This window comes from Nelumbo nucifera, chromosome 2 (genome assembly GCF_055504915.1).
Source record: "Nelumbo nucifera cultivar China Antique chromosome 2, China Antique-T2T, whole genome shotgun sequence".
NCBI lineage: Eukaryota > Viridiplantae > Streptophyta > Magnoliopsida > Proteales > Nelumbonaceae > Nelumbo > Nelumbo nucifera.
In genome coordinates, this window is record NC_142650.1 from 53,300,197 (window position 1) to 53,317,772 (window position 17,576).

Sequence of the window (17,576 nt, forward strand, 5' to 3'; positions counted from 1 at the left end):
AAAGAGGTTCTGGCGAACATAACTTGCTCTTTAATAGGATTTAGGGTCTTCGGGTCCCCCCTAAAATCAAGACCTTTATGCTTCTTCTGTTGAATTATCAGCTTCCCTCTAAAGTGTTCCTTGCTGCTAAAGGAGTCCCCATTGACGAGGATTGTTGTATTTGTGGGGATAAAGAGGACATCCATAATATTTTTAAGAATTGCTCCTTAGCAAAGCAAGTTTGGCTTACAATTAACTCTAGTATTGCAGCAGGCCCGGAGGATAGTGGGTCTTCAATCTTAGATTGGTGGACCGGTTTGAATAAAGACAGCGGAGATGAAAAACTATGGCTCGAGAAAAGAGAGTTGTCTCATTTATGGTTTTTATGGAAAATAGAATGAAAAAATTTTTCAGAACTGAAGCTCCCCACCATCCGTCATCATCGGAAGGGCTACAAATTTGGACTTGGAATTAAAGTCTTACGATGCTAGGGACCCAAGTTTGGATAAAAGCAAATTATGGAGACAAATTATATCCCAAAAGAGGGGATCATTAAAATCAACTTTGATGCCTCAAAAAATGATAATAGGGTGTGCTCAATTGCTTGTATAGCTACTATTTTATTTTAATTCAACAGCTGGTCAAACAGTTTGAATATTGTAATTTTCAATATATATCAATATCATGTACTTTAAATTTAGCCCATGTAATGGCTCATGAAGCATGTAAAAGTAAGGAGCCTTTTGAATTTCTTGGCACTCCTCCTACGTGGCTATCAGAACATTTTGCGCCCATAGCCAGAGGAGATAGTCAGCACATGTGCATTCTCAAATAGTACTGAATGAATTCTGTGTTTTTGAAAAAAAAAGTTGCTTGTATAGCTAAGAACAACGTGGGGAATGTCCTTGATACCAAAACATATTCTATTGGTTCGACCACGATAAATGTTGCTGAGGCTTGAGCTGTTTGGGAAGCCTAACTTAAAATTTCAAAAACCGTTCTATTATTATTGAAGGTCATTCTTTCCTTGTGATCTCTTGTTTGAAGCATCAAGTTGATGTTCCTTGAAAGTTGGAGTCTATTATGAAGGATTGCTGGAATACTCGGGATTTTCTACCCATTCTTTACTCGCCGTGAATTGGAGCCACACATCTCTATTATGAATTGAGATATGTATAACTCCAATTCACGGCGAGTAGAGAGTGGATAGGAAAAGTGAGTAGGTAATCTAGACTCTTGCTGGAAGATGGCTGAGTGGCTGCAGTATGGTGTTGTTTACACTCACTCTTATCGGGAAGCAAATCAAGGAATGGATTGGCTGGTGCGTCAAGCTCTCCTTTCCTCTTATAATTCCCTCCCCTTCAATGTTTCATCACTCTCTAGTAATCTATTGTGTATCTATTTGAGTGATATTTGGGGTCGATCTACCTCAGCTTGTGTAGCTCCTCCTTTTATCTACCAAAAAATCATGGTGTTGCTTTCCCGTTGTTTTCTTATTATTTTTTTTTCTTTTTGAAGCCCAACAAGACAATTATAGTTGTTCACGGGTTGGATTGGGTCGGTTTATTGAGATTTTTTCAACCGACCCAACCTGGTCGGGTTACCTGAAATTCAAACCAAAACTGACCCTATGTTAAGCAAAACCAACCTGGTCGGTTTGAGTCGGGTTAGGTCGGTTTGGGTCGGTTTCGGCTCTAAGTTCAACCATGGTAATAAATTGGTAGATTGGAGAAAGAAGACTGAAATTTGATGTAAAAAATGACACCTAATTCTATTAGAGAAAGAAGACTGAAATTGGTAGGGGGCAGACCAAGTTAGAATAGAAGTTATCAAGAAAATAGAAAGTCAAACTGTATTAGAGAAAGAAGTCTGAAATTTGTATATTTCAAGAAACCTTCTGATCTAAGTAAAAATGGACACCTAATTCTATTTGTAATTGGTTGCCTATTTGGTGTAAAAGACCATAAAAACTAGGATCCTTTAATTCTTTTTTTTAAACTTTTCCAAAAAAATTTCTTGTTTAGTTGTCTTACAATACTTGCCATTAATGTCATTTCTAACTAGAAGACTAGAAATTAAGTTAGGTTGTAACTAGGATAGAGACAACTTAGTTAAGTAGGAACTAAGTAGGTTGTAAATACTAACTAGGAACTGACTACTAACTATTAAGTCGGTTCGGTTCGGGTCGGTTTCGGTTTTCATATGTGAAAATCGAAACGACCTGAACCATCGGTTTATGATTTTTTTACAACCCAAAACCGACCGATGCTAAAGAAAACCCGGCCAATTCGGGTTGGGTCGGTCTGGGTTGGTCGGTTTGGTCGGGGTGGATCTTCTTATGAACAGTCCTAAAGGCAATCCATATATCAATTTTACTCGGTACACGGGTTTCTTTTGAAGAGTTTACAAGGAATTGAGGTTGTCTTTAATTGACTGCAATGCAAATAAATTTACATTGATGCAAAATTATGGCAGTGCAAATGATTTTAGTGTAAATTTGACCTTTTTTCTTTTTCAAATTTTAGCTTATTTTGCTTGATTGCAATAGAAATAAAGTAAATTAAGACATAAATCAGAATAAAATAAAACCCAAAACAAAATTAAACAAGAAATTACATTTTTTTCATTTGCGCTCTTATACGTTTGTATTAATGCAAATAATATTGCACTGCAACCAAACACATCATGAGGTACAATAAGACTATGTTTGGTTTTAAAGAAAACGTAGGGAAAGCAAGGGTTAGAGATCAAAAGAGCATGTTTAATCCCAAGGTTTATCCAGTCTTGATTAGCCAAACGGGGCAATTACCAGAAAGAGAGCCAGATTCTTCTAGACCCCGTTGGGCCAACACATATGAGCAACAGAATTCCTCAAACTATTTAATCTAGCCCTGCTAACTAAGCTTGCATGGAGATTTGTTGAGAATAAATCTAGTTTGTGGAGCAGATTGGTAGAAGGTAAGTATCTTAGAGGTAAATCCTTTTGGTCAGTCAAATCTCCCACCAACTGTTCTTGGGGTTTTAGGAGTATGATTGTAGGAAGGAAGCTATTGGAAAATAACTAGTGGCCTTAATGTAGACCCAGTGGAAGACCCTTGGATCCCTGACATCCCCTATTTTAAACCTTTTGGCCCTCACAACTCTGAGAGGTCAGGATTGAAAGTTAAGGACTTGATTGACTCAGACTCTAAAGCCTAGAAGAATCGGGTAATCTCGGCTCTATTTGGAAGCTTCCTGGCTGAGAAGATCTGTTCTAAGGCATTAGGCACTACTAGAAGGATTGCTTTTAGGGGCGGGAGGGAAAAATGCCTCTAAGTCAATTACGACAGTTCAGCTGAACTTATCTAGAGGCATCTATATAAAGCCTCTTTATTGTAGTTGTACTTCATGCTACTAAGGGTAGTTTAGGTATTAAATATAATTTACGACACTTAATTTTTTTCTTTCATTCTTATATGCGATTATGCCCAAAATGCAAATGATGATACTCACAGTTCGGCTTCTCCTTTTCCTCCTCCATTCAGTAGCGAAGCAGTGAGACTTAACATCTCCTCCTCCATTCTTTTAAGATTTGAGTGGATAAGAAGAACGAATCACCTCAAAAACGACAACAGCGAAACAGGTTAGGGCTTGGAAATTTTAGTTTTTTCTTAGTTCGCTTGAGGTCTGTTTTTGAAAGCAGATTGATTCTAATCTCTTTTTCCTCCTCTAAATAATCAATCTTCACCTCCTCCCACTCCATTCCAAAGGATTTAGCTGATAGGAAGTTGTAACGCAGAATGAGGCAAAAGCAATATCAGTAGCAGATTTGAAGAAAGACACTAGACTAAAAGAATGGACGTTGGTGCTAGTTTAGGATTCCAAATCTTGGATCCACAGACTTAACATCTCTTTCTACGCACAGCTCCGAGAATCTCCATGAGTTATTTCAATTTCCCTTCATTCCTTCACATCTCTGCACTGTCTGCAATTTATGCTTGCTATTTCTGATGATATCATATATGAATTTCTATTTTTCAAATTCATATTCCAGATTTAGTATTTTGGAATATTGATTTTATTGATTTAAATATTTTTGATGGAACATGATTTACTATTTCTGTACCAAAGTCTAATTCAGGAATATTGATGTTATTTGTATCATAGATGAATGATTCATTAGAGTTGATTTTAAGATGACAATAATCAAGAAAATCTAATACTAACAAAATTCTGTACCAAAATCCATAAACATCTACAGTGTTGTCAAACAGAACCTTGACATTGAAGGCCTCCATCTGAGCATGCCACATCAAGACAAAGCCTTTAGTTTCTGTGCAGTTTCAAGACATATCAGGGATTGCATAAGCTGCAGAAAATATGAGACCATTAGAAAGAGACGTGATTGATTGTTTGATAGTCATCCAGCTTAGTTAATATATAAATACATTGTCAATTGATGGTGTTGAGCATTTTGAACGACGACAGATTATAACTATCTTCTGATGTCATTTCTGAACTTAGCCAAATGAATTCAACTTGACTAGATTTCTGGTGGGCTCTAGGCTATAATTTGTCTAATTTAGCCACTTAGAACTGAATTTTATTTGGGAGGACTAGACTCCACATGTTTCAGCAAAAGTAATACACAGGTTTTTTTCTTGGTTAAGTTGGTCCAAATTGGCTGCTATTGACTTACACCTTCAATGGCCAACCAGTGGTGGGTTTCCATCCTGTCGGTGTCGTCTGGTGACAAAAGTTCCGAAGAATTCACTTGCAAAAGAGCTACAGGCAAGGGCCAAGTAGTCACTATCATGTTTTTCTAGAGAGGAGATGATGATAAAAAGGAGGGGGACCATGATAGAAATTTAATGTTCTTGATCTCACACAATAGCCTATCTGATTGCACAACTCAGACATAATTTTGAAATGTATGTTCATGTAAAGCTTGTCTGATCACAGTACTGGATAATAAGGCAAGACTTCTCTCCCATTATAGCTGAAATGTGGAACACATGAATGCAAGTAGAGCTATTCATTCAGTGGGTCTCATTCATGGAAATTATTGGTGCCAAAATCAATCCAATTGAGTGATTGAAAGTCCCATAAACTCAGAAATCTCGTGGATGATAAGTCTTTTGTTTGTCTGTCTTGTATCTTACTATGAGCAAACCTTGTTAGTTATGACTAGCAAATTTGTGCCATTCATACAAAAAAATCTACAATTGAAAATATCTAACAAGTTAAATAGAATAGCATCTAATGGATTAAAAGAGATTAATTTTTTGTAGAATGTGGTCATGGTTTTCTGCAGCTTGTCCTGTGCATGGACCAGATATGGCAAATGATGGAGCACTGTGTACGGAAAGCAGAGTAGGTAAAGAATAAAACAGGGTAATTTTCAACATTAATGGCTACATGGAAATCATACATGGATGGAGAGTTAAATACCCAAGTAGGCTTTACCTTTGACAGTACTGAGGCCAGCTTTCATTTCTTCATCCACTCATAACCTTTCTTTCTCCAGACAACTCTGGCAAAAATACCCAAATGGAGAGCAAGATGAGACTCACATTTCTCATAAAGATAAGATGGGATAAAGTGTAGAGAGAAAACCAGAAAACTGGGAGGTCTATGCCAAGTAAAATATATGTGATAAGGGATGTCCAAGATTATTGTTCAAAAGCAGGGGTAACTTTTAGCTGGTTTCATAAAGCATTGGAAAGGTTTGAGTAGTTTCTGCTTTCAAAAATGCTTAATCAATTTTTGCATCAGAATTTTCTGAACAGAACACAGTTTCTTGGCTAATGCATTGCAATGATTTTGCCCTTGACTTCCATGATTTATTGGATCAATATCTAAGTCCAACATGCACTGATTTGGTAATACATGTTGTGTTTGTTCAATGATCCATAATCTCATCATTCTGTCATTGTCCACAGGATGAAGCTGATATCTTCCCCTTATTATTTGATATTGGTAGAAATCATGGGAACTTCGTGGTCAGCTTTATAAAGGAGGTCATTCAAGAGGTTGTTAGCATTCCTCTCTCAATTTTTACTCTTAAGCTTCATTTCTGGCGTCAGATGTTGCATATTATCACCTAACTGTGGAACTTATTTTCAATTGTCATGAATAAACAAAAAAGAGTCAAGTCCTAGCTTGATCAATGAGAATAGCAGTTTTTGGAAGATTGAAACTATTTTCACCACTCACCAGAAGCTAATCAAACCTGTCTCAAATAGTCAAATGCCATCTCAAGGCAGCACCACGAATGAGGTTGCATGGATTACTGGTTGATCTTTGGCCTCTGGTTTTGTTATTAATATGGGGTATACAACTATCTGGAGGTGGCTATGATGCTTTTAGGGAGCATTTCCCCTCTTGGAAGCCACTCTGAAAGCAGGAGCTAACTTGTTGAAACCTATGACTCCCTCTGACATGACCACAGTGCTCCTCCACCCTCTCCAGAGAAGAAAAGGAAACCCACTAATAATACATGAATCTGTTCTCCAGGCTAAATTCATACAACTTTTGTCCTTTCTCTGGTTGTCAGGTGAATGAACAGTCTGGATTACTTGTGTAATCAACTGGCTAGTATTGGTATTTTAAACCGTCAATAGTTCAGTATTTTGCTATCATACAAGTAAAAGCAGTGCATTTTTCACTCATTTGTTCACATAGTGATTGGGTACTAGCATCTGAAAATAGATATTCTAAACAATTAGATGATTGGAATTTTTCACTCATTTTGGATGAGCATATATAATAGACATCTTTTTTGCATAACTTTTTGTGCAGATATAACTTGCAATTTACTAGATTTCAATTATTCAAGATGTGATACATTATGACATCCACTATTGCTCAGAAGTAAATGTGGAAGTTTTAGAAGAATCCTTATATATATATATATATATATATATATATATATATATATATATTCCCTTACTGGTTTGTTGCCTTCTTGGGGTTGTCTTTCTTTATACAAAAATATAATGTCTCAAAATAGGTTCCTTTGTGAAGCTTAGAGTTACTGCTATATTTTCTCTTTTCCTTGCATTCATTTTCCCCTATTTCTTTATTAGAGTTTTCCTTATTGTCTTATTACTAAACTGCCTCTGCTTTCTCCACAATCAAACTCAAAATGCTAATTGCATCAACTTTCCTTTTCTCTTGCTTCAGATGGAGCCTTCCTGTGAAGGAGAATTGTGTTTTGATAGTGCAAATGTAGCTGCATTGTTGGTGTTAGCCATCTCAGTACCTCTTTCACATGAACATAGTCCCTGCAACATTCCACCAAGAATTTTTTCCTATGCACTTCCTTTTCTTGGAAGGATCTCTCGCTCATTGAATGATTCTATAAATTGAGATGCCATTTTAGCTTACTTGTTTCACTACAGTGGATCCATTCTACCTCTTGCCACAGAGTTGAACTTTTAGGGGAAATGAGCTTGTCTTACCCGTTGCTGAAGGTGGTGGCCCAAGTCACAGTGATCATGAGGGAGCTAATCCTCTAGAAGTTCTCTTGCAACAAATCAGTAACTGTGGTAATAGCTCTGATGCTCAATCTATGTATGTCCCAAGTCATACATCAACCGAATTTGAAGAATGGGTCACAATCTCTGTGAAACATATTTTTAAAGGAGTTGCAGAAACTTGGCCATACATACAGTCAGGATGCACCACTGAAGTACTAAGGACATTAAGGTTCTAATCTTACTTTATCATTTGCTTTTTTACAGACTAAATAGCTCAATCATTACTTCATTTTGTAGTCCTTCTCCTCCTGGTCCCTGGTGGAAGCATGTAACCCTTGTCATAGTGTAGGTTGTAACATAAGCCTTCATTTGGTCTGTGGGAATGTTCTCTTTTGTGGAAGCTTGATACACAAATATCTCCAGGAGAAGCTATATGCATTTTGGACGTGATGCAGACAGCAATCACTTAGATTTGAAGGGGCCATAAGGAGGATATGGCTACCCACTTTTTCCTTTTTTTCTTCTTTCTGTCTTGCATTTTTCCATGTAGGTTTGGGAAGAGACCTTAACTGACATAAAGATCACCTTGGTCAAAAACCAGCCCAACTTGACCATCTTAAGAGTCAATTTTTGGATTTGTATCTTACTTTTTGTTTGGCTGGTTTGATCATTTCTATTGGTTATGTAGTCAATGTAGTCAGTGTAGTGTGCAACTTGGGCCTGGTTGGGTTGGTTGAGGTTAACCTTGCCTAACCTAAAGTAATAAAACCTCAACCTTAACCCAAGGGGCTATACCTAAGGGGCCATTTGAGAATGGGTGAAGTGGCTGAACTGAATGACTTATTGCTTTGTCTTTTGGGGATACAATTATTAAATAATAACATAGTTGAGGGTACAGTAAACAACCCATTTAGATTCAGTCATTAAAAAGCTCACAAAGACAAAGCAATAAATCATTCAATTCATCCATGAGCTCATGTGCCATAGAAATTGTGATATCTATCAATTGAACTAACCCTAAATTGCAAAAAGAAAAAAAAAAGAGAAATTAGGAAAAAACAAAAGAGCTACTTTTGTTAGTCAAGGCAAGGAAAGCAGAGTGGAAGGTGGAGATGCAGACAGAACAATAGGGATTTCTGCTTTTTGAGTGGATACTTATGGATCATGATTACTGATTAGACTTGTTCATGGGCTGGGCTCAGGCTTGGCTTTTGCCAAATTTTGAATGGGCCCATCCCGAAGCTCGAGCCCGACATAGTGTAAAGTCGGGCCCGAAGCCCGACCTGTGAACAGGTCTAATCGTGATGTTGGATAAGAAATGCATGGGTTAGGATTTGGTCTTTAGGTAGTTTTTATCTGCTGTGAAAAACTTTTACTAATTTATGTTTTACCATGGATATTAACTATTCAAAACAATATCAGAGGTAACATTTAAATAAGCACATAATATACATATGTTTGTATTGATGTTACTAGTATAATCTGAGATCAGCTTTGGGTTGTTTTTGTTTTTTTAGTTCTTTTGTGCACTGCTCAAGGGGCACAACCTTAATCCAACTAGGTTTAAATCAGTTAGCATTTTTCCTATGCCTAATCCAGTTTATCCAACCTAACTGTTTCCGGGGGGGCTGACCCAATTTGTACCCCTAGTTAGTATTGGTCCATCAACTACCATTGGAATGTCATGAACCCCTTGGCTGTGCATCACATCTTCAAGCTAATACTTGAATATAATTGTATCTGTATGTAAGGTTAGTTCCCTCCTTTTAGAGTAATATGGTAAATTTGCTGATTGTTGACTGCCTTCTGTTATGATATACAGGAGCTGCAAGGAAGAGTTGGCTACAATTACCACTAATTCACTTGGATCTTTTGATGTTTTGGCCTTTACATCCCAATATCTTCGAGTAATCCAACTGCTAGCAAAGATATGGAGCATTTTCTGCGAAAGAAAATGTTCCAATTTTATGGAGTTGGAAGGTTGGATCTTTTATTGGAGAAACTAGAATCTGGTCTCAGCAGATTGAGGCACAAGTTCTCAAGTTAGAGCATAGAAGAAGAATTTCATGTCTTAGAATTGATACTTTTGACTTGTGTGTTGAGATTGTGCAAGGTTGAAATATGCTGTCACCTTATCGCACTCAATAGATTGTATACTACAATTTCCTTTATAGAACTTCTTTGTGGGAAAGGAACTATTGAACCCTCCAATTTTGTTAAAGAACTACAGAAATTGTTCCTTCAGTTGGGTCCCTAGGATGATGGAGCTTCATATGATCCTTTGAGTTTTAAGAGGTTACTTGAATTCTTCTCCCTCAAGCAGGTTGTATACAATGGAAGATTCAAGCATATGAGAGTAGAACTAGATATCCCTAGTAATGACTCTGAAATCCCTTTTCATTTTGTATCAGGATTGCCTGTGGGCATTCCATTCCAGATTTCTCTATATGATATTTCATTAGAGGACAAATTGTGGATAATGATGGCTGTAGAGAATTCGATTCAATATGCCTTTATAGATTTGGAACAATTTGGAGGTTGTGATGAGGTCAGGACTGTCACACTTAGTGTGCCCTTTTACAGGACTCCAAATGTGGTATCTTTCTCCTTGAGAGCAACTGTAGGTAGAGAACACACCTCTCATGATGTTCACTTGGTGAAAGGTGGGGCAGGGCCAAAACATGAACTTGCATTTCTTTGTGAGGAAAAAGTGATTTATCTGGTTAATACTTCTATAGATTGATTGTATAAGATTGATACATCTTGGATAGGATGAAGTTGAAGAGATGATTCCCTCTGCATGTGCTATGCATTACACTCCTGCAAATAGATTGTGGACCACTGGGCTCTGTTACGCACACCTAGAGGTAAAAAGTTGATTCATTTGTTTGATCATATATTGAAGTGAGATCCGATCTTCTGTTGAGGTGTTGCAGTTCCCATGAAGTTGCTGAAATGACCAGCTGTGTTCTGTTTGCCCTAAGTCAACAACACAAAACAGAGGTCTGTCTATTGTCTTTTCACCATGTATTCAAGAATCCACTCTAGCTAATTATGTCTATTGATGTGCATGTGGAATCATCAGTAGTGTGCCATCTTATTGCCAAATGCTACATCAGCATTCAGGTCACATGGGAAAAATAAATGGAGATCCGTGCTTTCAAGGAATAAGAGACAGCATTTTGGAGCTGATGTGGTTAATCTTCAAGTAAATATTTCTCATGGGAATCCTGTCATCCAGCAATAAGCTGACCATAAACGTTGAACAAGTGTAAGGCAATTGGGATGAACCATTTAGGGGGTGTTCTACAACATGAATGTTTTTATTTTCATTTGTTTCTGAAATTGCTACATCAGTGAAAAAACAAGAACTCGCTCTTGATCTGTGCTTTTGTTTTGAAAGCAAAATCAATTTGGGTTTGTTTTAAAAGACAATTCATGTTTTTAAAGCCATCAAAATGATGGTTTTCAAAACAAAAAATAAAATATTGTTAGTATAGAAATCATATGATTTATTTTAACCAGAGATTCAATAATATGTTTTTTTTTTTTGTTTCAGTTTTGAAAATGAACACGTACAACCAAGAGCATGTTTTCTGTAATTTGACCTTTTGTCTTGGGAACAAATTTATTTCCAAACCAGGTGGTTTTAATTAATTTTGGAACTCACGACATGAAAGCAATTTGCATTGGAAAACTAAGTGGAACTGCTCAGACAAGGTGTGGACACTGAGTGCAATCTTCTCGCTGTTGCTTTTCAGAGAAATGGCATGCTTGTAAGATCAATCTTGATGTAATTTGAGGGAGTACTTGCATATTGTCTTATGTTCCTAGAGTAATAGACATAAAATACTTCACTTTTTCAAAAAAAATAAAATAAAATAAAAATTAGTCATTATATGCTTCTGTTTTTTAATTTTTCCTAGTAAGTGGAACCTGTTTTCCTTTTTTGTTTCCTATGACAACTTAATGAAAGTTTGGTATTTTGTAAAAGGAAAGTGATTGCTATGATTATGTTTGTTACTAATCTTGTAAGATCAATCTTCAACTTAAAAAGTCCAAGTTGAAGATTGACCTGTCATCATTGTTCGTTACTAATCTAGTGTACTATTAACCTTGGAGGAAGTAAAGCAACATAAATCTGGCACTGTATTGTTAGTGACTAAATCACCCCTAAATGAGTATGAAAGAACCTGTTCAGTGATTTTGTTGCATTTGGGCAAAGGAAATTATCAAAATAAAGAACCTGAAGAACCTTGGTTTCTTGAATCTAAAATTAAAGAAACTACAGCTTTGTCTTCCAATCTGAATTGCTTGTTCGGTTGGATGATCTCCAAGTCTGCTAACAGTTTAGCAGATAGTCTAGCTAGGATGGGAGTTAACAAGAGAGAGCTATAATGGGGAATGCCAGGTCTAGGGAAAAACTTGTTTTATTTTTGTACCGTATGGAGGCTACGGAGCTGTTAGCTAATGGCTGTTGTATTGCTACTATCCTACTCCTATAAGTATGTTGGAGAGTAGTGAAGTATATTTTCTTTCTCAATAATTTTATTGTAACTTGTCCCAGAAAAGATTGTTGTGAATGGACATGTGTAATGTAATTGCTATTTCCTGGCTATCTTTACTTGCATCCAGTAGCAAAAATTTTTTTTGATAATGTTTTATTTCATTATTTAGCATATTCACAGGTTAATGTTTAATTGATATCTATCTTGAGTTGCAGGTCGCTATATTTGTAGTTTTAGCAATGGTTCTGCGACGTAAACCTGATATCTTAATCAGTATATTGCCAGTACTGAGGGAGAATGTCAAGTATCAAGAGCAAGATAAACTTCTACTTCTTGTATGGATGATTGCTCAAGTAAGAATTGATCATTTGGCATATGGATTTTCTACAAATAAATTGTGTTTATATTCTCTTTATACCTAATATTGAAATCAATTTATTTAGGCATGTCAAGGAGACTTGGTTGTAGGAATGTTTGCATAGCTACATAACCTCCTGGCTATAGTCAATGGGAAAAACTGTAATCCACAATCCAGAGACTTGGTCTTGCAATTAGTCGAAAGGTGTGAATGTTTGATTGAAATATAATCTTCCCATTAGTATATTGTGTTGTGGATCTGAAAGCTCCTTGTATTCTTTGATGCAGAATTTTGTCTGCCCCCAAAGCTCGATCTATTTTATTGTATGGTTCTGTCAGAAAAGGGGAGTGGTTGGTGCCACCTTCAGCTTTTGAGATGTTGATGCGAAGCACTTTCCCTGTGCTCCTTCAGCTCAAGTTAAGGTGGGTTTTGTTAGGAAGTATTTGTAGGATTAGATCATTGAAATGCAATCTGATTGGTCCTGTTATACTGGTAGGAGTTGTAGGCAGTCTTCTGAACTTGTTTCTGTGCAGGCTACTGAAAGGTTTGAGGCAATATATCCCTCCTTGAAGGAGCTGTCACTTTCTGGTGCCCCTGAAGTAAAGCAATGAAGCAAGTTTCTCAGCAAATACTCAGTATTGCAGTTCAAGCAACAGAGGAAAGTATGTTCCATTATTCATGGACACCCTTTATTTCCTTTTTCTTATCAGGTCAGATAATACCTCAGAGCTTGACACAAAAACTCCCTTTTGCAGGAACTTCTGAACTATCCAAAGAAGCAGCTGCTGTTTTTATCTGGTGTTTGACTCAAAACCCTGATTGCTACAAAATTTGGGTAAGCAACTTGAATCATTAGTATTGCACTTTACATTTAGAGGATGGCTCATAGCTACTATATCATGACTTTTGGTCTTTTTCTTGCTAACATGGTGAAAACAGGACAAGATTTACCTGGATAACAAAGAGGTGAGTGTTGTCATTCTACAAAAGCTGTCTGATGAATGGAAGGAGCATTCTATGAAACATTCTTCTCTTGACCCATTGAAGGAGACTCTCAAGAGTTTCAGACTGAAGGTAACCTTCCAAAGGTTTTGATGCAAGGGTATGGGTTTAAGGTTACTTTGACATATACTAGGTTATGGGTTTAAGGTTTTGATGCAAGACTAGGAATAGGCTACATTCCAAAGGTTGTTTTTAAGGTAAGAATCATGCAATATATATGTAATTAGATGGTTAAAGATCTTGTGCTTTTGAAAAATTATAGTTACTAATTTGACTAATTCTTTTTGCTTTTTGTTGTATTATTTTTTTTCTTGCAGATTGTAGAAGAAAGAGAATGTAGATGGTGTCAAAATGAAATATATTTTTTCTTTTCTTAGAGTAGGAAGTGAATTGTTTTTTGTATTTTTTATTCCATATTTTTTGTAGATGAATTGTTATTTACTCTTTGAATTTGTATCAATTAATATGAAACAATATTCAGAAACAATGGTTATCTTTTAATAAATATGTGAATGAATTGTTTTAGATAGCAAATTAAATGTTTGTATATAGGTTTACATAAGCTTTGCATATGATAAAACAACTTTTCAAAACACAAATAAATGATCTTTAGAGGCAGTCACAAGTGCCTCTAAATAAGACCAAATAATACTTTAGTGGCAGTTTTAAGTGTTGCATAAAGTTTAAATAGGATTCTTAAAATTACTTTCAGAGGCATTCATACATGCCTCTGTAAAATGCTTTTAGCGTCAGTGTTTTAGAGGCAAGATTATGTGCCTCAATATCTCATTTTTGGAGGCACTTATCAGATGTGTCTCTAATTATAAGTCAGGTGCCTCTATAACATTTAGAGGCAATCAACTGAGTGCCTCTAATTCCTTTTAGAGTCATTTTTTCTATCTTTAGAGGGCATTATTTGTTGCCTCTGTAGGTGATTTTTCTAGTAGTGAGGGGTCCCCATGGCTGATGATAATGACAGGCTTGTGTGGCTCCCAGACCCCAAAGGCCAGTTCTCAGTGAAGTCAGCATATTACTTAGTGATGCAGAAGACAGGCAATTGTTAGGGAATCCAGTCAGAATGTGATGCAACCTAGTATGTGGAACAAAACCTGGACTCCGAAAGTCCCACCCAAACTGAAATCCTTTTTGTGGAGGTGTTAATTGCTTAAATAGTTTGGCAACGAACCAAGTTTTGTCAGAAAGAAAAATACAACAAAACAATCACTGTCCTATTTGCTTAGAGGGACCTGAAACTAACATGCATGCCCTTTTTTTCTGTAACCATGCGAGAGCATCTTGGTTTGGATCTCCTTTGGCTTTCATTGTTGATAAATTTTCTCACTTATCTACCTTCTCACAGTGGTGGGAGTGGTGGCTTGGCCAAGACAAACCTCTAGAAGCGGTGGACTCTCGTTTGTTCCCTTTTGTTGTTTATCTGTTATGGTGCATATGGAAAGCTAGAAATGCCTTTGTTTTTAATGATGTAACTCCTAGTCTAGGGCTGTCAATTCTTATTGCAAGCAGGTGGATGGAGGAAGTGATGAAAGCTTCCCCTCTCAGATCAATCGACTCTTCCACTAAGTTGGTTCAGAATGATGCGGTGGATAGGTGGGCTCCCCCTACTGGCTTTGGTTTGTTCAGATATGAGACTTGTCTTTTCTTTTTGGAAGTTGTGGTCTGCGCAAAGTAGTATCTCCTCTTTATGCTGAGGTCTTTGCCATTAAGCAGTGTTGTTTGGAAACTGCCAGGTTGAGTTTCCAAAACTTAATTGTGGAAAGTGATAATCAGACTGTGATTAAAGTGTTGCAATCAAGACCATTTAGATTTCATCCTCAAGTTTGGAGTTTGTTAACTGATATCTACAGTCTTCTTTCAGATATTTTGTCCTTTAGTTTTGTGCGCAGGGATGCTAATACCTCAGCGCATTTGCTGGCTTCCAAAGGTGCTTCCGGCTTAGAGGATAGTTGGCACTGTCCTCCCGATTGGTTGCTACCTTCTCCGCCCATCTTCCCCCTTAGACTGGCTGGTTTTCTGTTTGTTTTCTTAGCTTTGTATCTCCTTCGTTTGATTATGAAACTATGATAAAATATTCTACAGTGTTTCATGCCCAAACATCTTTTTTTTTTGCACTTGCCGCACCAATCAATCAGTGTATGCGATAACAACTATTACACACCCATGTAATAGTTATCTTCTTCACTCCCAGTATTTCTCTCTCTTCATCCCATTTCCTTTTTGTCTACCACTTTCTTTAAAAAAAAATCAAAAAAGATATATTAAATCATTGTTTCGAATCAAACTAGCCATTCCCCTCTAAAACAGTTTTGGTTTGGCCTCCTAGAAAATGAGCAATTCTATTGGATTGTCTATTGCCACGAACAAAGGCTGCTGCTGCCTTAAATCACTGCTTCTCCTCTTTGTGAACCACTCTACCATCTCTTTTCTTGCTCTACAGGAAAGAAAAAAAAAAGAAAAGAAAAGAAAAGAAGTAAATCCCCTCAATAGAACAAACATTCATCTCTTACGGCATATACAAACTCCAAAGAAAATTAAGAAAGCAAAAATCACTCAATATGGGTCCAATCTAGAAACCCAAATTCATACCAGAAAAAAAGAGTTTAATCATTCTACATTCTAATGCATAAAAAAAAAATTCTATATCCTATGATGAATTATGAATATCAATCAAGATATGTTATATCCCATAATTCAAGCTACCTGTAACTTTCGAAGGAATCTTTTCTCTTCTTTTTCAATGACATCCTCAATTCAATCTGTCCTTGAAATTTGCAGCCAGACTCTTCAAACTTCACGAGCTCCACTACATGTACCGAGGATGAGGGCCACGAATGCAGGAAAATTCGAGCTCTGCCCACTACTATCTCACCCGTGGAGGTACCAATTTCGCTGAAGAAGCCGACTCTAATGACCTCTAATTTCAATGAAGCACAATGAATGGGTTGATCACTACTTTGTATCTTAAACACCATTCTCCAACAGGAGTTTGGTGTGCCGACGGTGACCGGAGTTATATATCTCTCATTGGGTTGAACCCATGTAACCACATAATAGATACTCTTGTGCGAGGGAGAAGATTCAATATTTGTGACAGATCCGATTCCGAGTTCAAGAAAAGATTCAAAATCATCTTCCTCTTCTTGTTCTTCGTCTACTATCACATTTTTGGCTTTTTCAGTCTTCTCCAACGAGAAATCACTAGGATAAAAGCTAGAAACAGGAAAAGGATGGGAGGAAAAACCTTCTATCTGCACTACCATGGCTTCCTTTACAAAAACAGAACTTAGATCTAGCATAGAGGAGTTTAAGAAGAAGGTTACTAGTCGTTATTTGTAAAGCATGAAATAAGGACTTAGGCATGTATAAGAAGGTTCCTACTTCCTAGTTGGAGATGGAATCGGTTTTAATAGGGATTTGTGCCTTGTTCAAATAGACTCCTATTCTCTGTATGAAGTGGCTGACGTATGGTTTTTAAAATCGTAGTTTCCTAGGATTCTTTTGTCTTCCTTCCCTCTCACTTCCACCCTCCATGAAAGTTCCGTTTGAGCTTTGATTTTTACTTCTTGGAAACTTTGGAACAGAGACAGACCGGAAGATTAAGAAGTGAAGAAACTCATCTCATACCATTGCAATTGTAGTATATGTTGATCATATATATAGTGTTTGTGTTGGAGGGAGAGCGAAGGTGCTTTCAGCTAGTAGTGTGCAATGTGCAAAATAGTTCTGGAATGAACAAAGTGGCAGACCGAGAAGGGGTGTCAACGGTATTCGAAAATCTAATTTCGAATTCGATATTCGATATAATCGAATCGAATTCGGATAATTCGAATATCTAATCAGTCAAATTTGGATATTCTATTCTTACTGAATAGTTAATCGGATTCGAATTCGGATATGATCTGATTCGATTCAATAAATATCTGAATTCGACCAATTATTTTATTCTTATATATAATTATAAAATATTTTATATAATTTATATATTTATGTACTTTATATCAATAAAATATTTATTTTATATATTTATTTATTATCTAAAATAATTAATTAATCGAATTTGAATCGAATCGAATATTCAAATATTTAATCGGAATCGAATTCAAATATTAATTTTCAATATCCGTCGGATATCGAATCAAATTTGAATATCAAATTTTTCTAATCGGATTCCCGTAGACCGGCGAGAACTGAACAGCAGATAATGTGAGATTGACCTATTAACTGTCTCAGCCTCAAATTCAACCTAAATCT

At 36.6% G+C, this 17,576-nt stretch overlaps 1 pseudogene across 1 annotated transcript; it reads left to right on the forward strand.

Moving 5' to 3' along the window:
• Window positions 1-9,445: 9,445 nt before the first annotated feature.
• LOC104601329 (uncharacterized) lies at window positions 9,446-13,841 on the forward strand (annotated as a pseudogene). Its single transcript, XR_016082626.1, has 8 exons — window positions 9,446-10,442; window positions 12,163-12,300; window positions 12,391-12,509; window positions 12,593-12,704; window positions 12,815-12,967; window positions 13,061-13,140; window positions 13,245-13,379; window positions 13,625-13,841. The product of XR_016082626.1 is annotated as an uncharacterized LOC104601329 (transcript).
• The last annotated feature ends 3,735 nt before the right edge of the window (window positions 13,842-17,576 follow it).